Consider the following 25,476-nt stretch of genomic DNA (forward strand, 5'->3'; position numbering starts at 1 on the left):
GGTGAACCAGTACTACATTTTTCATATTGGAAAATTGGAAGATGTTCTGGTTCATATTTCAAGTGTTAATACCTATGTAGACTTTCAGGTAATATACATAATGGGTGACAACAACCCGTACCCAACTTTATTAGGAATTGGCTGGTGATCTGAATTGGATCCCAGAACACACTCTAAGTTGTCATGAACTCTTAAATTTATGCCAAGTTTCAAAGTCTTATGAAGATCAAGCTTATCGGAGGAATCCTCATGACAGTTGCGAATGGCGATCAGTGCGGATCAACGAAGGCCATCGATCTAGCGCACAGAGCAATGGACCATGGTAACGTGCACTGGCACCAACCACCAATTGTAGGGAAAAATTTGGAGCAATGGAGGTAGTTTCCAATATGCGATTAGCGATCGCAGGGAAAACCTCTCAGTGAAGAGAAGCCCTGAGCACCCAGACCTGAAATATTATGAAATGTGGAAAAGTAAACGTTTCAGTTCCATTGGGGGTGGGATTCCACAAAACTGGAAAGATATCGAAAGGGCTCGAGGTGGTAAGTTGTTTCATCCAAGTCCCACCTGATGCCACACATCAATTGCCATGCGTCCATTAGAAGAGAGAGAAAACCACTCACATCGGTGTTATAGCTCCAAATCTCATTGTTGGGGTTTGTGATGCTTCACTCATGGCCTAGGGTAACCCCTCCTTCCAGACCGGGTCCAAAATCTAAAAAACAGTGTTTTATTCCCTATACGAGACATTGCCCTAATCTAAACGCGTGTATACACGGGTCTGTGTATACCCAACCCACGTATATGTCTTAAAACACTTAAAAAAAAATTAATCTCCTTAATTTCAAGCGGAGATCGCGGGTTTTACCTGCTGATCACCTGTTAATGCCCGTGGCCCAACTGTTCCCAACGAATTCCCAACTAAAAAACTACTTTCGGAGAAGTATAAAAAGGCTTCAATGGGAAGGCCTAAAGGGGGAGAGAAGAGATAGAAAGGTTATTATGTTGAGATTTCCCTGACCAGGTCTGAAGATCCTTGTGCCTCCTACACTTCCCCCATTTTTACATGAAACCCATGTTTCCTTGTGTGATGATGTCCATCTACTACTTGTGATATCATGGAGTAAGTCATGGAAGGAGTTTGTTAAAGGCTTGAGACTGGACGGATCCAGAGGACGGTGCTGCCTGGAGCTTGCGAAAGGATGACTCAGGTGAAATTATTCCTTTTTGTACTTTATTTGTCTATAATAAAAGAAGCACTTGCCTTTGTTCCTTATATAAATCTTCTTCATGTTTATGATATCCATGTTATGATTCATGTATGAATGGTTGTTTATTTGCATAACTAACTACCTTTCTTTATAATATGAAGATGGTTTCTTTATAATGTTTAGTCCATATACTGTTGTACTTTCTTGAATTGATTGTTTTGCAGGTCAAAGGAGCAAAAGGAACTCCAAGAAGGGTTTGGACCCTGGAAGGACCTTCTCAAACATAGGACCTCAGGTACGCCCCTTATCATAAAGTTTTCTTATATTAGCATTATGGCTGTATGGAATGTGTGTTTCTCTGTATAGACAACTTTTAGTCTGCTAGGGTATCAGCCCAAGACCCTAGGGGAACTTTTCCCTTAACAATCAGGTGGGTAACCATCGAGCTACTCAATTGCCCGATATGAGTGACAACCGTAGGATTTGGGGGGCCCAGATCAAGGATGGGGATGCATCCCAATGGGTTACCATATTTGACGAGGTTATAGAGCAATATTACATGGGATTTGAAGTCCGACATGGACGATGAGCTGGAAAAAGATCTAGTTTCACGAGCATTCTTGGAGAAAATGGAAATAACGATTGTTCAAACATGCCCGAGAGAGCTGACACCCTCATTCATTACAGAATAGGTGGCCACCTCCCTGTGAGGTGTTATATAGTGATGATTACGCAGAACAGAGGGATTCAAATGGACAGAGGCAGGGGAACCAAAAAACTGGGAAGCGGAAATGAACTGTCAGAAAGCAAATTGTCCTTAAAGCCATGAACTGATAGAGAAAGAAGCAAAGTTAGTTAGATGCAGAAAGCTGAGAGCAGAAAGAAGAAGCCGAGTTGACCTACAGAGGCAAAGGCAACATCGAGCTAGATAGAGACAGAGAGAGTCAGAGAGTCTGTGTGCTCCAGAGAAGGCTTGAGAGTTTCAAGAAAACTCCTCTGTACATGTCTATCATGTATGCATCTCAGATTGGGCTCATAATATGGTGACCAATAGAGGTCGAGTTTCAGTAAGGAGAGTCTGTGTACTCCAGAGACTTGGGGAATCCAAGTACAGTCCTACTGATTTGTATCTACTGTGTGAAACTCAAATTGAGCTCACTGTTGTAAAAGGTCTACTTTTGAAAACATAATAGAGAGGCCACCACTGAAGGCTAGAGTGGGAGATATAGCCCAGGAGTGTTGGGCGAACTGCTTATTAAACTTGTTGTTTTTACATGCTTGGCTGTTATGTTTTCTTTAACTGCTTCAGTGCCTATGTATTTTGCAATGTATCGATTCGTTGCATAAAATAACTTAGGCACATCCATGCACATGAGTCTGTAATACCTTAATTGTTTGTCTTAGATCAACTCCAGATCAAGTGGTATCAGAGCTCTAGGTTACTAAGGTTAGACAATATTGTGCTAGATTCTTTTATTGAATGATAACTAGATCAAAGCATAAATTAGGAGAAGGAGATTTGGTCGAAGCTAACCCATAAATAGGAAGAGTCTATCCTAAGAGGAAAATATTAGAAGAAAGTCCCTTGGAATCGGACTCCCAATTCATGGATAGTTTCATGACCATGAGAGCCATGGTAGAAGAAATGTATAGAGAATTTAAGAAAGGTAGAGTTGAAGAGTCATCATCCTCTGAACAAGATAAAGGAGTAGAAGAACCTCTTCTAGTTTCCCACCCAGAAGGCAAAGGAAAAGAGGAGAAGCCCTCTCCACCATCTCCCCCATCATCACCTTCATCATCATCTTCTTCACACAAAGAAAGCCCTGAAAAAAATAATAAAAAAAAATTCTTTGATTAAATTAGATGTGAAGTTTGACTTGCGAGTGTATGATGAAAAATTGAATGAAGGAAAGCAAGATAACTGGATTAGACAAATTGATTTATATTGTAGAGTGCACAACATCGATCCAAAAAGGAGAAAGATTCAGCTAGCTAGTCTATGCCTTCGAGGCACTGCCCTGGTATGGTGGGAAGCCAAGACACAAGATGATTTTGAAGAAACATGGTAAAATTCTTTCTACCTAGAATGAATTTGTTTCTACAATTAAAAAACAATTCTATCTATTAGCTTATATGTAGCAAGCTATGATGAGTTGGCAAACTCTTCACCAATTGAAAGGGCAGAGTGTACAAAGTTACACCCAAGAATTTAGGAAAAGAGCTTTGATTCTAGGCATTTCTTTAGACTCACCTGAAACTTTGCTGAAGTATATAGGTGGTCTAATCGTTATTTAAGACATATATTTCTCATGTTTAATACCACTAGCATAGATGAGGTCTTTGTTCAGGCTACACATCTAGAGGCTAGAGGAAAGAACGTGAACCCAGAAGTTGGGGGATCATCAAAACCCACTGCAAACAAGAAAAAGGAAACCAGAAAACAGAAATGGAAGGAGAGGAAGGAAAATGATGTTCAAAGTACCAAACCTTCATGCACTCATTGCAAGAAGGATGGGCATGATGATGAACACTATTGGATTCTACATCTGGAGCTGAAACCCACGAAGTATGATGGGAAAAAGAAGAATATTGCTGCAGCTATTCAGAAGGATTTGGGGTTAGACTCAGGGGATGAAACAACAATCACAACCACAGGTATAAAAGGTATTCCACTTTAGAGAATGCAGAAATAAAGAAGCAGGTACAGGAGCTGCTCGAGAAATGGTTCATAAGACCTAGCACATCACCTTGTGGGTCTCCAATTGTCTTGGTGAGAAAGAAAGATGGCTCAAGGAGAATGTGCATTGATTATCGAGAGCTAAATAAGATAACGATAAAAAATCGTTATCCCATTCCTCACATAGATGATCTATTATATCAGTTGAAATAAGCTGTTTACTTTTCCAAGTTGGACTTGCATAGTGGCTACCATCAGGTCAGAGTTGCAGAGCAAGTGCATGGAAGACTGCTTTCAAAACAAAGCAGGGATTGTGTGAGTGGTTGGTTATGCCTTTTGGCTTAACTAATGCTCCTAATACTTTCATGAGAGTAATGAATGATGTACTTAGGATTTTTATTCATGATTTTGTTATTGTATATGTGCATGACATTCTTATATTTAGTAAAATATTGGAAGAACATTTGAAGCATTTAAAGCAGACTCTAGATGTTTTGAGAAGAGAAAATCTTTGTGTTAAGCTATCAAAATGTGAATTTGGCAAAACATATTTGAATTATTTGGGTCATATTGTATGGGGTGGTGAATTGAAGTAGATCCCTCTAAGGTTGCAATCATTGTAAACTGGCCTAAACCCAAATCTGCTATTGAAGTTAGAAGCTTCCTAGGAGCAGAACAATATTGGAGAAAGTTTATTTCTAACTTTTCCTTTACTACAGCTCCCTTACATTCTTTAACAGGATTAGACAAGGTGTTTCAGTGGGGAGGCAAATAGCAGAAAGCCTTCGACACCTTAAAAGAAAAGATTAGTACAACACCAGTACTAGCACTGCCCGATCTTTAAAGACCCTGTGAGATTGAAACAGATGCCAGTGACTATGCCATGGGAGCAGTGTTGATGCAACACGGTAAACCCATATGTTATCATTATGAGACATTTAATTCTGCAGTAGTTAATTATCCCACATATGATAAAGAATTGCATGCATTAGTACATAGTGTGAAAAAGTGGAAACATTATCTAAAGGGAAAATAGACAGTTATACATACTCATCATCAACCACTTCAATATTTACACTCACAAACTAAATTGCAGCAATCAAGACACTATAGGTGGATGGTTGCATCTTGTCATTAGATATAAAAAGGGCATACACAATAAAGCTGCAGATATGTTGTCCAGACCAATCATAAATGCATCTACTATACTTAAGCATAATTTAGTATTGCATGAAAGCTACATTGAACAATATGCTCAAGATATAGATTTTAAAGATGTATAGGGAAATTTAAGTCATGGAAAACAAGTAGAAGAATTGGATTATCATGTTAAGGACCAACTCTTGTATCATTTGGGAAAGTTATGCATTCCTCAAACTGAAAGAGTATAGATAATTCGAGAGGCACACACTTCTCTAATATCAGGTCACCTTGGTGTAAGTAAAACAGTTGCACAACTGCAAAGATTTTGTTATTGGCAAAAAATGACTGAGACAATTTCTAGATATGTAAGAGGGCGCACTATGTGTGCTAAAAGCAAGCCTGGCAATAGAAAACTAGGCTTGTACACTCTACTACCAGTTCCTTCTCATCCTTGGGAAAGTATTTCCATGGACTTTGTTGGGGGACTACCTAGATCTAGAAAAGGTCATGACTATTTATATGTTATTGTGGATAGGTTTAACAAAATGTGTATTTTAATACCTTGTAACAAACATATTATAGTTGAAGAAATGACAAAGTTGTTCTTTCAACATGTATGGGTTCATTTTTAATTCCCCGCTTCCATTGTGTCTGATAGAGATACCCAATTTGTTGGGAAATTCTGGTCGAGTCTATGGGAATTGACGGACACCAGACTAAATAAGAGCACAACTTTTCATCCACAAACAGATGGCCAAACAGAGGTGGTCAACAGGACAGTGATCCAGTTGCTCAGAGGATATTGCAGCAAGCATTTCAAGCTTTGGGATGAACATCTGTGTTATGTGCAACATGCTTACAACCGAGCTAAACATTCTTCTACATAGAGATCTCCTTTTGAGACCGGTTTTGGTTTCATACCAAGGTCTCCCTTGGATTTTGTCTTTGGTAAAGGCATAGCAGTTCATGTTCACAGTGATGTGGACAAGGCAACCAAGTTCATTGAACAAATCCAAGAAATTCACCAGGCAGTGCAGGAACAGCGAGAAAAGAGCCAAGCTAAGTATAATGCAAGGCATGATAAGCATCAGACTAAGCATAGTTTCCAAGTTGGTGATCAAGTCTGGTTGTATATCTGCAAAGACAGAATGCAAGGTGAAGGTAAGAAGCTGAATCCAATAAGGTATGGACCTTTCAGGATACTTCAAAAAATTGGCAAGAATGCTTTTCACCTTGATCTGATAGCTTACATGCACATCTATTCAATAGTTAATGCAAAAAGCTTGAGACTGTTTAAACCTTCATTGATCAAAGATCCCGAAGAGTAGAGTCAATTTCCTTCTATTGATGATCTATTGGCTGAATATCTCAATGAATTGCAGGAAGATACAGTTCTGGACAGAAAGTTGAGAACAACGCATAGAGGGGATGTTGAGTACCTTAGGATTAGGCTCAAAGGTTCAAAACCAAGCAGTGCAATATGGATAGAAATTGGGCAAGCGAGGAATCTATATCCTCACTTGATTGATGCTTAAAAGACAACTTTTGGTGGTCCAAAAGCTTTTTCAATGGGAAGGCCGTGATCCGAATTGGATCCTAGAACACACTCTAAGTTTTCATGAACTCTTAAAATTATGCCAAGTTTCAAAGTCTTATGAAGATCAATCTTATCGCAGGAATTCTCATGACAGTTGTGAATGGTGATCACTGCAGATCAATGAGGGTCGTCGATCTAGCATGCAGAGCGGCAGACCATGGTAACATGCAATAACACCAACCGACAATTGCAGTGATGAATTTGGAGCAATGGATGTAGTTTCTGATATGTGATTATCAACTAATCGCATATCATAGGGCAAACCTCTCAATGAAGAGAAGCCCCAAGCACCCGGACCCGAAATATTATGAAATGTGGAAAAGTAAATGTTTCGTTTCTGTCAGGGGCGAGATTCCACAAAACCGGCAGGATATTGAAATGGCTCAAGGCGGTAAGTGGTTTCAGCCAAGTCCCTCCCAGTGCCACACATTCATTGCCACACGTCTAGTGGAAGAGACAGAAATCCACTCACATCGGGAGGGTAACCATCAAGCTTGTCAACTGCCCGATATGAGTGACAACCGTAGGATTTGGGGTGCCCAAATCAATGGCGGGGATGCATCCCAATGGGTGATCGGATTTGACGAGGTTATAGAGCAAGATCACATGGGATTTGAAGTGCGACATGGATGATGAGCTGGCAAAAGATTCAGTTTCAAGGAAATTCTTGGAGCAAACAAAAATAACGACCTTTCGAACATGTCCGAGAGAGCTAACACCCACATCTATTACAGAATAGGTGGCCACCTCCATGTCAGGCATTATATAGTGATGATTACACAGAACAGAGGGATTCAAATGGATAGAGGTAGTCGAACCAGAAAGCCGGGAAGCGGAAATGAATAGTTAGAAAGCAGATTGGCTTTAAAGCCACGAATTGACAGAGAAAGAAGCAGAGTTAGTTAAACGCAGAAAGCTGAGAGTAGAAAGAAGTAGCCAAGATGACCTGCAGAAGCAAAGGTAGCATCGAGGGAGATAGAGACAAAGAGAGTCAGAGAGTCGTTGTGCTCCAAAGAAGGCTTCAGAGGTTCAAGTGAACTCCTCTGTATATACATGTCATGTATGAGTCTCAAATTGGGCTCATACTATAGTGACCAATAGAGGCCGAGTTTCAGTAAGGTGTACTCCTTAAGAAAGGAGAGCACTCCACAAGCGATATGTCTGTTCATACAATATTCCTTGACACCTCTCAACGAGGAATCTCTAGCCTCTATATAGGCCTCATACATACAATACCATGGGTCATTACCATGGTTCCCTCAATACCATCTATCTAATACCATGGGTTTATTACATTATTGTTAAGTTCTACTTGTGGTTCCTTACATGATATGGGTTAACCACCTTATTTATTACCATGCCCCATCCCATTATTACATTATTCCATTGGGTACCTCCCTTTGTACCCCATATTATCCCCCCTAGGTATACTACATTCCACCCCTTTAACATGTTTCGTCCCCAAAACATGGGAAGAACACAAATAATAAGATCTACTCAAAAGAGTAGTCCATTGGGACCATGCATGTGCATCTAGCCATACTAGAGAAAGGTGAACCATCGACCTAGCTGGTGCCTCACTCTCCTGAGATGGAAGCTGACTGTCGCAGTTCTTCTATGTGGATCGTCACTCCTCTCTATCTATCATGCTAGGGTTGTTTTCCTTGTGGTTAATTGGTTGCCATTTTGTTGGTTGTTTTCTTACGCGGTGATATGGGTGGTGATATTCTAAAATTTTAACCCACGGTGTATTTTTCTTTAATTCACCACCTAATGGAGCCTGATTGGTAGCTGGTACATGTTGTGGCATCTTTTGTTGTTGCTTATCTTCCAATATTACTTCAACCACTGATTCCTCATGTGATGTATCTGTACCAATAACATTTTCTGCTTCAGCCTCCTTGGACTCTACCTGTACCTGGTTTGATGTTTGTGTTTGGTTGTCGACTATCAAGGGCTCATAATCTGATGTGTCATCCCCTAGAACATCTTCTGTTTGGGTCTTAATGGAAATATCCTGCAATTTAATTTTCTTCTTTTTATACCAGAGCTTTAGGAATTTCTTCTACACATTAATATTGACAGTACCCACAAATTCCATCCAATGATATCTCAAAACAACATCCATGTTATTCATATCTGAAGTATAAAATTGACAATGCAACACATACTTATCCATAGAAAGCTTCAAATATTTATAAACTTGAACATCCCCATTATCAACCTATGTGTTTTCAATGTGTTTTACTGGAACTTACAATTTTTTTGCCAAATTAACATTGATAAAATGATGCTTGCAACTAGGATTTATAGACACAATGATCTTTTCCTTTTGAATCAATCCATGAACCTGTAATAAGGATATACCAGTAGAAAATAACCCTTTAGGTTTCTTGGTTTCCTTCTTTCCTGCAAAAATAAAATCTTTGCTAGGTTTTTTAGCTTCCTCCTTTCTAGTATGAGACCATTTGTGCAAAATTAGTTCTTCAATTTCATCAGCACGACATAACTTTAGAATCTCACTGTCAAGTGATTTCCCCCATATAGCAGCCTCATCTTTCAAATAATACCCTATTTTGTCCTTCCAACACCCTGGGAAGTCAAACTTAAGAGGTGCTATAAAATTTTCAATAGAATACCCATTATTTTTTCCTGTAAAAAACTTACTGTTATAAGCCATGTGGAGGGTTTTTGAAAACAAATCACTTACTTGGCGAAAATTTGAAATGGCCGAAATTCAGTCAATATTGCTCAGAATCCCTATTATGACTTGTTTTCATAAATGGAACAACCATTTTGTATCTTTCCATGTGATATAAATCCCGATCTAGGCACTGGAATTTCCTATTCGTGCTGCAACTATCCCGTCGTCACAAAAAATTGCTAAAAAAATAGCTGATTTTAAATCAGCGATATCTCCCTCCTCCGGACTCCAATTTGACTGATTTTTTTTTTGAAATTGGGTATTTTTTCACAAGTAATCCAGATATAGAATTAGATTTTGTAGATTTTGCACCAAAACGTACTTATCTATGCCAAGAAATTGCTGCCCCAAAAAATGTTTGCAACAACATTGATTTTTAAATCAGCGAGATCTTCTTCATCCAGACTCCGATTTGACTGATTTTTTTTTAAATGGAGTATTTTTCATCAATAACCCAGATCTATAATTATATTTTGTAGATTTTTCCCCAAATCATACAGATTTGATCTACAAATTCGTCGCCCCGAAAAATGTCTGCAACACCACTGATTTTTAGATCAACGATATCTCCTTCCTCCGGACTCCGATTTTGCCGATTTTTTTTTGAACTTGGGTATTTTTCACAAAGAATCCAGATCTGTGATTAGATTTTGTAGATTTTTTCCCTAAAATGTGCATATTTGATCTGCAAACTCACCGCCCCAGAAAGTTTCTGCAAAATTAAAAAAAAAAATCTCCACTTTTGCCCAAGAAAGTGCTCTGATACCACTTGTTATAAATCTGACCTGCAAATATATGAAAACATATAAATATACCCAATAACTACAAATAATCATAAAAAATAACAAGATCTAAATATATATAAATGCTTCTTTATTGATCAAAACCCTTAAGGTAGGGAAACACCATACATTAACTCCTCAAGGAAGGAGAGCACTCCACAAGCCATATGTCTGTTCATACAATATTCCTTGACACCTCTCAACGGGGAGTCTCTAGCCTCTATATAGGCCTCATACATACAATACCACGGGTCATTACCATGCTTCTCTCAATACCATCTATCTAATACCATGGGCTTATTACATTATTGTTAACTACTTATGGTCCCTTACATGATATGGGTTAACCACCTTATTTATTACTATGGCCCATCCCATTATTACATTATTCCCTTGGGTACCTACCTTTGTACCCCATATTACCCCCCTCAGGTACACTACATTCCGTTAACCATCTTATTTATTACTATGGCCCATCCCATTATTACATTATTCCCTTGGGTACCTCCCTTTGTACCCGATATTATCCCCCCTAGGTATACTACAAGTCTGCTATGATGCATAGATTCTCTACCCCAAAGAGACCCTTTAACAAAATTTCTACTTATGATGGAGGTACAAGCCCACAAAATCATTTACAAAATTGTTGTTTTGTTTGGACATACATTGGTTTTCTAGTTGATATTTGGATGCACTAGTTCATTCCTACATTGGATACTCTTCTATTACATTGGTATTTGAAAGAGGAATTGAAAATACAAACAGTGGAGTGGGGTATAATGACTTCTCAGTTCTATAATTATGGATTTCTTATTTTCGGACACTGATCTAAATATAGTTGAAGCTTTAAAATCCATTAAACAGTTGTTATTTTCAATCTAGAAAAAATATGGAAGAATGTAGAAGATATGGGGATTTTGTGTATCAATATGACTTGGGCTGCCATGAGGTTGTAGCTGATGAGAAAATCAATAGGGAACTTGATGATGATCTAGAGGAGTTGAGGCACTTGTCTTTTAAATAATTTGAAGGAGAGAGGGGGATAAAGGAAGGTATTGTTACATATTCACCGCATTTGAAGCCATTAAAGTTGAAGAAACTAAATATTGGGACCGAAGAAAATCTAAAATTACTTTTATTGGTGATTATTGGGATGAGAAAACCACTAAAGAAGTTTTTTATTTGCAAAAGGTATATGAAGTTTTGTTTCCTGCTTCAATCTTAGAACACAAGGGAATTAAAGGAGATTTAGGGGAACTAAAGATAGCTTTGAAACCAGATGCAAAACCAATCAAACATCAACCTTACAGATTAAACCCAACAGTTAAAGAAAAGGTGTAGAAATAGGTTAAAAAGATGTTGGTTGTAGGGATTATATTTCCAGTTGATCGGGCAAAATGGTTCAACCCAATTGTAATCAAAGATAAGAAGGATTTGTAGGAGATCTGGGTGTGTATTGATTATAAATGCCTAAATAATCCCTGCATCCATGATCAATTTCCTACTCCTTTTACTGATGAAGTATTGGATACTGTTGTAGGAAATGAAGCTTACACATTCACTGATGGATTTTCTAGTTATCATCATGTTTGGATTGCAAAAGAAGAAAAATACATTCACAACTGAATGTGCCTCTTATTCCTATATTTTCGTTCCTTTCGGTCTAGAGAATGATCTTGTTGTATTTTCATGGATCATAATTGCTTCCATTGAAGAATATATTCATAAGTTTCTTGAAGATTACATGGGAAATTGGATAATATACAATTTGTTAAATAAACATTCTAGTTTACTCAGAGCAATGCTTGATTGTCGTAGAAGTTTAGAATCTCCTTGAAGCTGAAAAATTGCATTTTTATTGTCCCTTTTGGAATGTTGTTGGGCCACATAGTCTGTAAGGAAGGGGTATGTGTGGATTCTACCAAAGTTGAGATAATATTTAATATGACACCACCAACTACTGTCAAGTAGTTGTATTTAACACTTCGACATAGAAGATACTATCGCTGGTTCATCTAGAATTATTCTTTAATTACTGCACCATTGAAAAATCCCTTAAAGAAATCTGAACAAATTGTTTGGTTTGCTAGATGTGACTCTGCATTTGACACCTTGAAGGAGAAACTTACAGGTGCACCCATCTTGGTTTACCTTGACTGGAATAAGTAATTTTATGTTCACATAGATGCATTAGGGATCACGTGGCGATCTATTTTGACCTAGCCTGGAGAAGGTAACTTGGGTCATCTAATTTATCTCACGAGTAGAAAAATTTCTACTACGGAGAACTACACCACTATGGAAAGAGAATATCTTGCTATGGTGTATTATTACAAAAGTTCATAAACTATCAGAGGTACATTAAAGTTTTTCATTGATCATTCGGCTCTAGACTACTTAGTTAATAACCCTATTTTAGAAGGATGAATATGTCGATGGATTTTGTTATTTCAATAATTTACATTTGAATTCATTTTCAATCCAGGTCGATCAAATATGGGTCAATATCACTTTCCTGATGTACATTTATTTAGAGTTGAGGCAGTCCCATATTATTTGGAGAACATTACATTGTTTCTTGGAATAGGTAATTTCCTTGGTGATTATAGAACCACTCAAAAATGAAATATGGTTGATCATGTTATTGATTATCAATTTATCTTGGGAAAGTTATATAAAATGGGGTTCGATCACATTTTTTGATGGTGTGTATCATAAGAGGGATGATATTCTATGGGAATTCCATGTGGGACTTGTAAGAGGCCAAGTTGGATGAAAATCCATTACTCAGGAAGTCTTACAAGCTGGCCTCTACTGGCCAACCTTATTTAAGAATGCAAAGGAATATGGAAAGTAGTGTCATATTTTCTAGTGAGTTAGTTGATTGTCTCAATGAGATGAACTCCACATGCATCCAGCTAGGGCACTTGAAGCATTCAAAAAATGTGTGGCTAATTTTTTCATATAGATCATTCCATTTACTCGCCATTCGCATGCTAGGTATATCATTACCGCAACAGATTATCGAACAAATTGGGAAAATCTTCCCATGTTAAATATTGCACCCATGATACAACTGCAACATTTATTTTTGACAATATCATCACTAGGATTGGCTGTCGTAGAATCCTCACTAGTGATCATGGTTCTCACTTCATTAATGAGATAGTTCATTCATTGCTACAAAATTTTATGATACAACATCACAAGAGAAGTTCTTATCATCTGTAATAAAGTGGAATTGTTGAAGCCTTTAATAAAATATTGGAGAAGGGTCTTACTAATATATGTTCTACGAATAGGGATGACTAGGATGAAAGGATTCTAGCAACTTAATGGACTTATCACACTACAGTTAAGTGGTTGCAGAAGTATACGACATTTAAATTCATTTATGGTCGAGAAGTGATGGTTCCAATAGAATTTATAGTCCCTAATATCTTCATTACTCAAGCTACCAAGATGTCTAAGGATGTGTCCTTCTCAAGATAACTAGAAGAGTTATGACAACTGGATGAATAATGGTTCCTTGCAAATTTACATCAGACTGTTGAAAAATAGAGACAAAAGGCTTGACATGACAGGAACATACGGAAGAATTCATTCTCAGTTGGATATATAGTTTTACTTTCCGATAGAAAATATCTGAAGCATCTGGGTAAGTTGCAAATGCATTGGCTTGGTCCATTCTATGTTGCGGAGATCACAGATTTGGGAGTTGTCAATCCTTCTCAATTAGATGGTATCCTTTTGCTTGGTTGGGTGAATGGCACATGTCTAAAGGCCTACTTTGGCTCATAGACTTACTTTTTGGAATGCTCTTTGCAAAGGGAGTATTAGTTAGGTTTTTACGTTAGGGTAGTTGCATAAGTTTTAATCAAATTCTATTTTGTTTCATTAGTTGTGTTAATAAATATTTTTAGTTGTGACCCACCGCAACTCATTATGTTTAGGGAGGTGTCATTGTGTCCATCTTGTCATTTCATTAGTCATAAATACCTGTATTTTTACTCATTAAGTCTCGCCTTTTCGTAATATTTATTAATCAAATTTGACCATATTTCTCTAGGATCCCTAGTTGATTTTTGATCTTGTAAGTCAGTCATTTAAGTTTTTAGGCCAAGATGAGCCATTTTAGTCATAATTGTGGGGTATGTTAGGTTTGAATTGAATTGATTGTTAGTAAATTTATGGGCTATTGGTCCAATCATTTCAAAATTATGCAAAATATTTCTATATAACCCTCATCGTTTGTCATTTACATGTCATTCCACTTACGAGTTTCTTGAGTCTTTCATCTTGGCTCCTGTGTGATCTACCTCTATGTCTCCATCTTGTTGTTAACCTCCTGTTAACATTTTCCATAATCATCACTGTGCTGACATGGGTCTCTATTCAAATCATGTCATCTCTCTCGCTCCATTTGATTCTAACCTCCATACTGTCGATGATATCTTCAGGAAGTATGATAAAGCTTCCTTAGTTGATATCAATTTTTTCGATCATGTCTTGTTTCCAGATCTTTACTCTAAGTGTTATCGCGAAATCTAGTGTCTATTCATAGCTGCTAGTCCCACTAAGATGGGTAGCTATCTTAGAAACAAACAGATTAAAGTTACTTATTTTTTCTTTACGAGAGAGAGATGAGAAATAAGCAGAGAGTACTAACCTCAATCTTCCACTTGGCTCCTTGCTTGTTTCCTTTCCCCTTCGATAGAATCTTGCCATTGCTTCCTTACTTGTCCTGCTTCAAAGAGCACCTATAGATTCAAAGCAGCATAATACCATCAAAGCGTAGAGATCTTTCACCGTAAACAATATAGGATCAGATATATATTGACCATACAAATGCATACATCGACACAATATTCATAGATACACAAGAATATGGAGGAAAACTCAAATAGCTTTATTAGTAAAAGTAGTAGAAGAGAGGATTACAACCACTTGGTCTAACCCAGTGCCATCCTCCCAGCTCGAAAGCCCTCTTCACCTCAAACAAAGAAAGATAACCCAACGATGTCTTCAAAGAGAAACCAACATCACCTCTTGGCAAATTACCGAATTCCAACCTATGGATCTCTTGGATGAGGGATCCATTTATAGATATTTGTAGGGGGGTGAGTTAGCTTCTGGGATTTTGATTAGTGTCATCTCTCTGATAGTTCTTGATTCCACTTGGAGATTTCATGATCTCTTACTCACCCTTGGGCAAACTCAGGGAGGCAAGTGTCAAATGAGTAGTTTCTAGAAGATTCTCTTGGTTTCCACCTAGAAAATTTCTTGTGCCATTTCTCTGCTCTCGCTCATCACACCCTATAGAACGGATTTCTAGTATGCATCACACCTTTTGCATGTGGCAGGTGAGATGCATCGTACCCTTTGTACTGGGTAGTCTGTATGGTCTTGCTTTGACCAGTTCTGAGTGGTTTTTCATGGCAAACTTCTGGGAGATGATGTAATCAGCTGACCGGGTATGAAACAAAACTTTTAGGGACTTAGAAGCCTTGGTTTATGGACATATGTGATTGGTGTTGTAGTGCCCAAATATGTCTAGTTGCCCACTAAAACATGAGGTCATAAATCTTTTGATGTTGAGTGAACTGCTTTATAGTGAGGATCCGAGGTTTTTCGCACTGGAAGGTGACCTGTAATAAGATACAATACGATACATTATCTTCATCATATTTTCATTATCTAGCTGAGGCGGGCATTCTCATGCTTAGCTTTGATAAATTCATTTTCATGTACATAGGATAGACAATCGTCTGTGTGCAGACTGATGATTCTGGTAGAGCCATCATCCCTTAGTTTGGATGATTATCTGTGTAGCAATGATGTACATTTGATGCCTTTATTTTCCTGAATATATCGCACCCCAGATGGATGAAACTAGATCTAGGGTCTTCCAAAATCGTTCAATCATTGCCTGAAAGTACAAGTCGATCCATGTGAATAGATGTTCTATTGTCGAACATGGAAAGACATCACCTGATTACTAGCCAACGATGTAAGCTGTTAACAGACGTGAGAGGAATCATCGATAATTATGATTACCCTCAAGGTACAATAGTACAATTCACATGGTGTGAATACATGAGTTGATGGCGAACACCATGCAATGTCTTTCAGTCAAACGCCATTAGTGTAAACCTGTCGCCGGAAGTGAGAAACTTGCCATTGAGGCATGCAAGCTTCAAAGTATTGGAAGGGTTGTCCCTAGGTTAGCTTCTTGGATAATGAGCTGATGTCGACAAGAGGTAACCCATCGTAGGAGGTCATTAATGGATCCCACATCTACGACACGAAACAGAGCAAATGATTTTGTAGAGGTGAAAACGATTTGATGATACAGGGTTCAGGTTGGCGGTCATGAAAGAATGAAGAGTGAAGGTATTGTAGCGGATGAGACACAAGCTGGGTAGGTGAATCCTCTGAGCGGCTTCTCTTGAACATATCAACGACATTGAAATGGATTGGTAGTGTTAACCCCAAAAGTGGATGGTACGGTGGACCAATGGTGATATGACCGATGAACGAAATAACCCAACCCAACTCAATCATGGTGATGTAGTGAAAGTGTCATGTTCAAGAGTGACCTGCTACCAATAAAGTTTCTTCAAGTTCTCTTCCCAATTTTCCCCAGTCATTTCTAGCCAGTACCTCTTTATTTTTGACATGTTTGAGGAGGATAACATATGCTTGTTCTATAATTTTCCCTTTGGGCAAACCCGTTGCTATGTTCTAATGAGTCTAGCGATAGCGAAACTCATTCTTATCTGAATGGACAAGTTTGTCGCTATTGTTTTTACGAGTTTAACGACAAGGATAACTTGGTCCTTTTCAATTTTAGAGAGTTTGAAAAGAGATGGAAAGAAGACTCCAATATTCCTTTTTCATAATTGTTTTAGAAATTTTTGGGCACTACAATCCCAATCATATATGTCCATAAACCAAGGGCTTCTGAGTCCCTAAAAGTGTTTTTTCATGCCCTAAAGGAACAAGGTAAACTAATTACATCATCTCCCAGAACTTCTCCACAGAAAACTGCTGAGAACTGGTCAAAACTGGACCATACAGGTTGCTTAGTGCTAAGGGTGTGATGCATCTCACCTGCCTAGTGTAAAAGGTGCGATGCGTACTGAAAGACCTTCTATAGGGTGCGATGGGTGAGAATGGACAAATGGCAGAGATAGTTTGCGAGGTGGATGATCATGGAATATTCCAGAAACTTCTCCTGTGACACTTTCCTCTCTGAATTCACCCAGGGATGAGTAAGAGATCAAAAATATCCAAGTGGAATCAAGAAATATTAGAGAGAAGACACTAATCAAAATCCCAGAAGATGAATCACCTCCCTACAATTATCTATATATGGATCCCTCATCCTAGAGATCCACAAGCTGGAATTTTGTATCTTGTAAGGAAGTGTTGTTGGTTTCCTGGTAGAATATCATAGTGTTGGGTGATCTAAGCTTTTCATGAGGTGAAGAAGGGCTTTCAAGCTGGGAGGATGACGCTGGGTCAAATCAATGGGTTGTAATCCTCTCTTCTAATCTTTATATCAATAAAGCTATTCAGGTTTTCCTCCACATTCTTGTATTTCTGATAGTATATGCATCTGTGTGGTCAATATATATCTGGTCCTATATTGTTTATGATTGTAGATCTCTACACTTTGAAGGTATTATGCTGCTTTGACTTTACAGGTACTCTTTGAAGCAGAGTGGTCAAGGGAGAGGCGGCAAAGACCTGTCGGTAAGGAGAAGGAACAAGCAAAGAACCGAGCGAAAGATCGATGTTGGTATTCTTTGATCCTCTCCTATCTACTTCTCATAAAGGAAAATGAAAGTAACTTTAATCTGTTTGTTTCTAAGATAGCTACCCATCTTAGTGGGACTAGCAGCTCTGCATAGACACTAGATTTCCCGATAACAAAATGGCGACTCCACTGGGGAGAGAATAGCTTGTTTATACTTGCTTGCTTTATAAACTTAGAGACGAAGCATGAAGTTAAGCCAGCTAGCCTTCGAACTGTATTTGCTATGCAAGTGCAAAGCAGATCAATGCTGCTTTAGTCTATCTCCAAGTTTCATTTATAAACTAAACAATCGATTTGCAAACATCCTAATTGCCCTGGTGGTGGCTCTAGTAACCTCATTAGATCAGCCTCTGTGATTTCTATTTATTGACTATCATTAGCTCGGCCTAAATCCCTGAACTAAGCTACAAACTGTGACCAAGAACCAAGTTGAAGTCTCGTCCCTGGACCATTGCACTTTCTCTTGTAAATCTGGATGCATCGCATCTCCCATACGCAGTAGGTGTGCTACATCGTACTTTCCCTGTGTTGCAGGAGCACTGATCAGATAAGACCTCTTCTAATTCCAGATTTTGGTTTCTTTGTTCACTCTCTTCAGCTTTATTCAGGAGTTTTGTTGTCTGTGATCAGTATAGCACTGTGGAAACACCCTTCCTTTGCATGATTCCACCTCCATAGTATAAAGAATTGTGAATTTTTTTGTGTATTGTGCACCATTTACAGTTCTCTTTTACAAAAAGTAGCGTAATCGAACTATCGTCTTTTGATTTGGAAGTGTCGCAAGTGTCGTTTTCAGTCAAAGAAAAGATCCTATCATTCTTGATGGTTGATTATACAGTTACTCTTGTATTTGATTTGAATTAGTAGTTTTTTAAGTGTCGAAAGCATTTTTCAATTCAAAGTCGCAAAGTGTCGTCATTATCTTCCTTTCGTTTTTGAAGAGAAATTTGTTAGTACTGTCACTTTGAAAAGATAATTCAGATTTGTACTTAGCATTCTTCTTGTCATTCACACATTAAGAAGGCTGGAAACAAATACATGCATATGCATTTGCATTTGGACTGCTTGTCAGTTTGATTTAGGACAACGCATCTAGTGTGTGCTCCCTGCTCTATGTTGAAAGAATATCATCTCTCTTTCTTTAGTAGCTAGGATTTTCATTGCAAAATAAGATTAAATGATTGTTTATCATCTTAGATTGCATTTTAGGAATTGTATATCTACATCACGTGATGAACCTAAAAGGAAAATTTCTTAAGAAAGATGAACTGTAAAATAAATTCAATGAACATAAAAACGCTTTGGAACCTAACACACAACATTTAGAAGTCTAGGCTAGTGAAGTATTATGGTGTCGTAAAGCCTAGTAACTATCGCTTTCATTGTTGGTTGGGTGATTCCTCCTCTTTAAGACGACAAGTTCGAGTATAGACTTGTGCTCCCACATACCGTCGAGTATATATTGGGAGACCATAATAGGCTATATCCTTTATCCTTAGGAAGTTGTGTCTACCGCCCTATCGATCGAAATGCACTGAACACAACATTCGGGAAGATTGACTGCCATACCGTAAAAAGTATTATGCAGTTTTGTTATTGTTTTGGTAATCCCTCTGTCTAGATTTCTAGAGTAGTATTTTTCGTTCCTTTTCAGACTCCTTAAAGGAAAAGGTCCATCTGAGCACTTCTCACTTCAGGCTCATTAAAAATCAAAGGCAACTAGAGTCATATTTTGTTTTTTCTCGACTCTTAAAAATTGAAAAATAAAGTTGTGTCAAAGCGTCTAAAATTTATTTTAATCGGAATAACATCATTGTTCCCTTGTTGGTCTTAGGTTGAGAAAATGGAGTCCGCCAACCATGGATTTCCCCATGGAGGAAATCTTGGTCCTTTCTCCTCTTGGGGAGATGTTGGTGCACCTCATATGGCCACATTTTCACTTCCAGGATTGACGATTGGCTTGCCAATATGTCTCTTCTCGACCTCCATCGTTCAGAATACCGTGATTCCTGAACAATCAAGTCAGTAGCTAGATGATACTAGAGCTACCCCCCAACCTTCTACTTCATCCATTTCTCCCTCTCCTCCTTCCTCTTCACTTGATGAAGCTGGTAAAGCAAAGAATCAAGTAAATAAGAAGGAGAAGAAGGGGAAAGATAAGAAGGAAAAGAAGAAGAAGGAGCTAAAGGCAAAAAGGGGTAATCGAGAATCATCTAGCAAAGATCCACACACTGCACCATCCAAGCCTAAATCTCCATGTATCATTTGCAAAGGAGACCGCTATCATCGAGATTGTCCTTGTATCCCTAGGATCTTAAGGGACTGGTCTCCTCGTTTGCACAATCCGGTGTCATCAACATCTAAAGATCATGTTGAAAGTACACCATCAACTAGTGAAAGCGAAGTATTTGGACAGAAAAGGAAATGTAAATTTCCTTGTAAACTATGTGAAGTTGATCATGTCGTCCACCGTTGTCCCTTCCTAGATGAAGCTAAAAGAGTCTTGGATAACTGTCCTACTTCACTACTACGGCTTCCTCCTGGATACAATAAACTCTTGCCAAGTCCATCACTAGTTGAAAATCCAACTGACATGCCATTGTGGTTGGTCTAAGCATCTTTCATTGAAGATGAACCCTCTGAATCCACACCAGATGAAAGTCAAAAGGTCGAGGCGGCTGTCGACCCGGTCTTGCCTTCAGAAGGTCCATCTCTAGATGATACAATCACTAAAGAGAATGAGAACGACACCGTTAAAATTCTTTTCGTAAACACAGACTCCGATGAACATGGGGACAATCTACCTGTTCCTTTATGGCAGGAAGGATGTTCATCAGAGTCATATCCGACAGTCTATTCGGTCCCACCTCCAAGCAACCTAGTCATTTCCTTCGATTGGAATCTACTAGGTAGACCCCGTTTACCGGCTAATGTACCATTCTGAATCATTGTACAAGCTTACATAATGGTCATGGTCGGTACCATCATAGATGAAGGGGCTTCTGTGAGTATCCTTTACTCAACTACTTGGAAAGCACTTTGTTTGCCATCGCTTCTGCCTGATATGAGAAATCTGACAGGGCTCGACAAAGGAACCAGTCGACCATTAGGGATGCTCCCCAATGTGCCTATAACGTTGAGAAGGAAAACCATTTATATGAATGTAATGGTAGTCCAAGGACCTCTAGACTATAATCTACTCCTTGGGCATGACTATATTTATTGCATGGGAGCCATTGTCTCCTCACTCTTTCGAGTAATGTGTTTTCCGCATGAAGGCCGAGTGGTCTAGCTCATAGACCAGCTTTCGTTCCCCAGCTCACACATAGCTAATAGTCAAATGCCATCCCTAAATGGTCCTTTCATGCAAGGAATGTCTCATCAATCTCTAGTCCGTCCACCTGAAGAACACGAGTAGTTTGGGGGGTTGTGACTAAAACCCAGGGGGCATGCACCCTGGTCTGCTCTGGCAGAAAAACTCTGGGTATAGAGTAGGTTTCGACGAAGGATATATGACTGGTCTGACACCCATCCATATGGGAAAATGGTATTAGACCAGATAGGATACCTCCGTTAGAAGGTATGCCTTTCCTGATAGAACAGATGTTTTGTTTGCAAATTGAGGGGTAAGCTATAAAAGGTAGGCCTTTCCTGACAAAGAAAATGTTTTTCTTGCAAATTGATGGGAAACCTCGAAACTCTACTTCACTATACCTCTGGGCATGCAAACCCTTTTTACATGCAAGTGAAGAGCGACCATTTATTTTCTTAGTTTGTAGGTTCTCAAACCCTTTAAACTCATAGGATTGGTCGTTCCTAGCTTGCATAAGAAAAGGATATGGAGCAAAGCTTCGAAAGGTGCAATCTCCATAAAAAATGGAATCTATTGATGGGACATCCTTATTATACGATTGGCACGAGCAGTTTTTATGTGAACTTCAAGCTCGTTAAAAATTAAACCTAAGAAATGAGAAAACGTTCCCTAGAGTTTAAGCTCATTAAAAAATGAACTAATTTCCTATAAATAACCATTGTGAATGCATTATTATCAACTCTTGAGCTTTGGTCATGTTCTCATCATCACCTCCACTCTATTTTAGCCAATCATTCGCCTCCATCTGATTGTTTACCCTTTTTGAGGAATAATTGCAACGAGTGATTCTGTTAGCCATCCTTGTGACACTGCTGTGATTGGAAATTCCAAACCTTACCTGGAATCAGCTGCTACCTGAAATTATCACTCATTCCTCAAAAACGAGTCTCCTTTAAGCTCTTTTCATCTCACTCGTAAAATATGAAAAGATTGCTGAGCAGTTGGCCTCTCCACCTTGTTAAAGCTACCGAAAGTGCTATCAGTCCTCTAGATTTTAATCTTTTTGGACCTGAGGGATTATTACACAAAAAGATCGAGCGCTTGTCTTGTTTAGCTCATTAAAACTATCGAAAATTCATCCCTTTCATATTATTTTATACTTTTTTGGACTTAAGGGATTATATGACGAAAAAGGATTATTGGAGTTTCCTTTACGTCCCTTTCAGACTCTCTAAAATTGGAAACGACCGAGTTATATTTGTCGTTAAACTCTTTAAAATCAATAGCAACAAACTTGTCCATATAGACAAGAACAAGTTTCACTGTCTCTAGGCCGATTAAAATATAGCGACAGGTTTGCCCGAAAGGAAAATTATAGAACAAGCATATGTTATCCTCCTCAAGCTTGATAAAAAATAAAGAGGTACTGGTCAGCAATGACTGGGGAAAAATTGGGAAGAAAACTTGAAGAAACTTTATTGGTATCATGGTCGCTCTTGAACATGACACTTTCACTCCATGTCTGAGTCGGGTTTGGTTATTCTGTTCACCGGTCATATTACCATTGGTCCACCGTACCATCCATATTTGGGGTTAACACTACCAATCCATTTTAGTGTCGCTGATATGTTCAAGAGAAGTCGATCAGAGAATTCACCAATGCATCTTGTGTCTCGTCCACTGTAATACCTTTATGCTTCATTCTTTCACGATCGCCTCCATGAACCCTATATCATCAGACCATTTTCACCTCCAAAAGTCATTTGCTTCGTTCCGTGTCGTAGATGTGGGATTCATTAAGGCCCTCCTACGATGGGTCACTTCTTGTCGACATCAACTCATTATCCAAGAAGTCGACCTAGGAGCAACCCTTTCAGTACTTTGAAGCTTGCATGCCTCAATGGCAAGTTTCTCACTTTCGGCAACATGTTTACATCAATGGCCTTCGACCGAGAGATTTTGCGTGGTGTTCGGCACCGAGTCCCGTTTTCACACCATGTGAATTGTACTGTTGTACCTTGAGTGTCATCATCATTATTGGTGATTCCTCTCGCACCTGTTAATAGCTTACATCATTCGCTGGTAATCAGGCGATGTCTTTCCATGTTCGACTCTGGAACATTTTTCACATGGATCGACTTGTACTTCGGGCGAAGATTGGACGAGTTTGAAGATCTCGGATCTAGTTTCATCCATCCGGGCTGTGATATATTTAGGAAAATAAAGACATCAAATGTACATCATTGCTGCACAGATGATCATCTGAATCAAAGGATGATGGTTGTACCAAAATAATTAGTCTACCACACAGACGGTTGTTTGTCCTATGTACATGAAAATGAATTTATAAAGTTGAGCATGGGAATCCCCACCTCAACTAGATCATGAAAATGTTATGAAGATAATGTATTGTATTATATTTTATTACAGGTTGCCTTCCAGTTCAAAAAACCTCGGATCCTCATGATAAAGCATTTCACCCGACATCAAAAGATTAACGACCTCATGCTTTAGGGGGCAAATGTTGTAGACATTTTTGGGCACTACAACCCCAATCATATATGTCCATAAACCAAGGGCCTTTGAGTCTCTAAAAGTGTTGTTTCATGCCCTAAAGGAAAAGGTCAACTGATTACATCATCTCCTAGAACTTATCCATAGAAAACTGCTCAGAGCTGGTCAAAACTGGACCATATAGGTTGCTCAGTGCTAAGGGTGTGATGCATCTCACCTACCCAGTGTAAAAGGTGTGATGCATACTGGAAATCCATTCTATAGGGTGCGATGGGTGAGAATGGACAAATGGCAGAGACAATTTGCGAGGTGGATGATCATGGAATCTTCCAGAAACTTCTCCCGTGACACTTGCCTCTCTGAATTTGCCCAGGGATGAGTAAGAGATCAACAATCTCCAAGTGGAATCAAGAACTATCAAAGAGAAGACACTAATCAAAATCCCAGAAGCTGACTCACGGCCCTGCAATCATCTATATATAGATCCCTCATCTCAGAGATCCAGAGGCTAGAATTTAGTATCTTGTAAGGAAGTGCTGATGGTTTCCTAGTGGAATATCGTAGTGTTGTGTGATCTAAGCTTTTCATGAGGTGAAGAAGGGATTTCAAGCTGGGAGGATGACGCTGGGTCAGATCAATGGGTTGTAATCCTCTCTTCTAATCTTTATATCAATAAAGCTATTCAAGTTTTCCTCCACATTCTTGTATGTCTGATAGTATATGCATTTGTGTGGTCAATATATATCTGGTCCTATATTGTTTATGATTTTAGATCTCTGCACTTTGAAGGTATTATTCCGCTTTGAATTTACAGGTACTCTTTGAAGCGGAGTGGTCAAGGGAGATACGGCAAAGACCTATCGGTGAGGAGAAGGAACAAGCAAAGAACCGAGCGAAAGATCGATGTTGGTATTCTTTGATCCTCTCCTATCTACTTCTCATAAAGGAAAATGAAAGTAACTTTAATCTGTTTTTTTCTAAGATAGCTACCCATCTTAGTGGGACTAGCAACTCTACATAAACACTAGCAGCTCCAGATCTAGTGTCTATGCAGAGCTGCTAGTCCCACTAAGATGGGTATCTATCTTAGAAACAAACAGATTAAAGTTTCTTTCGTTTTCGTTTATGAGATGTAGATAGGAGAGGATCAAAGAATACCAACCTCGATCTTTCGCTCGGTACCTTGCTTGCTCCTTCTCCTCACCAACTGGTCTTTGCTGCTTCTCCCTTGCCGACTCCGCTTCAAAGAGTACCTGTAAAGTCAAAGCAGCATAATACCTTCAAAGTGGAGAGATATACAATCATAAACAATATAGGACCAGATATATATTGACCACACAAATGAATATACTATTAGACATACAAGGATGTGGAGGAAAACTTGAATAGCTTTATTGATATAAATATTAGAAGAGAGGATTACAACCCATTGATCTGACCCAGTGTCATCCTCCCAGCATGAAAGCCCTTCTTCACCTCATGAAAAGCTTAGATCACCCAACACTATGATATTCCACCAGGAAACCAATAGCACTTCCTTACAAGATACAAAATTCTAGCCTCTGGATGTCTGGGATAAGGGATCCATATATAGATGATTGTAGGGAGGTGAGTTAGCTTATGGGATTTTGATTAGTGTCTTCTCTCTGATAGTTCTTGATTCCACTTGGATATTGTTGATCTCTTACTCATCCCTAGGTGAATTCAGAGAGT

The sequence above is a fragment of the Pinus tabuliformis genome, chromosome X (assembly GCF_031772625.1).
Source record: "Pinus tabuliformis cultivar Carrire ecotype Pingquan chromosome X, CPIR1, whole genome shotgun sequence".
Taxonomy (NCBI): Eukaryota; Viridiplantae; Streptophyta; class Pinopsida; order Pinales; family Pinaceae; genus Pinus; species Pinus tabuliformis.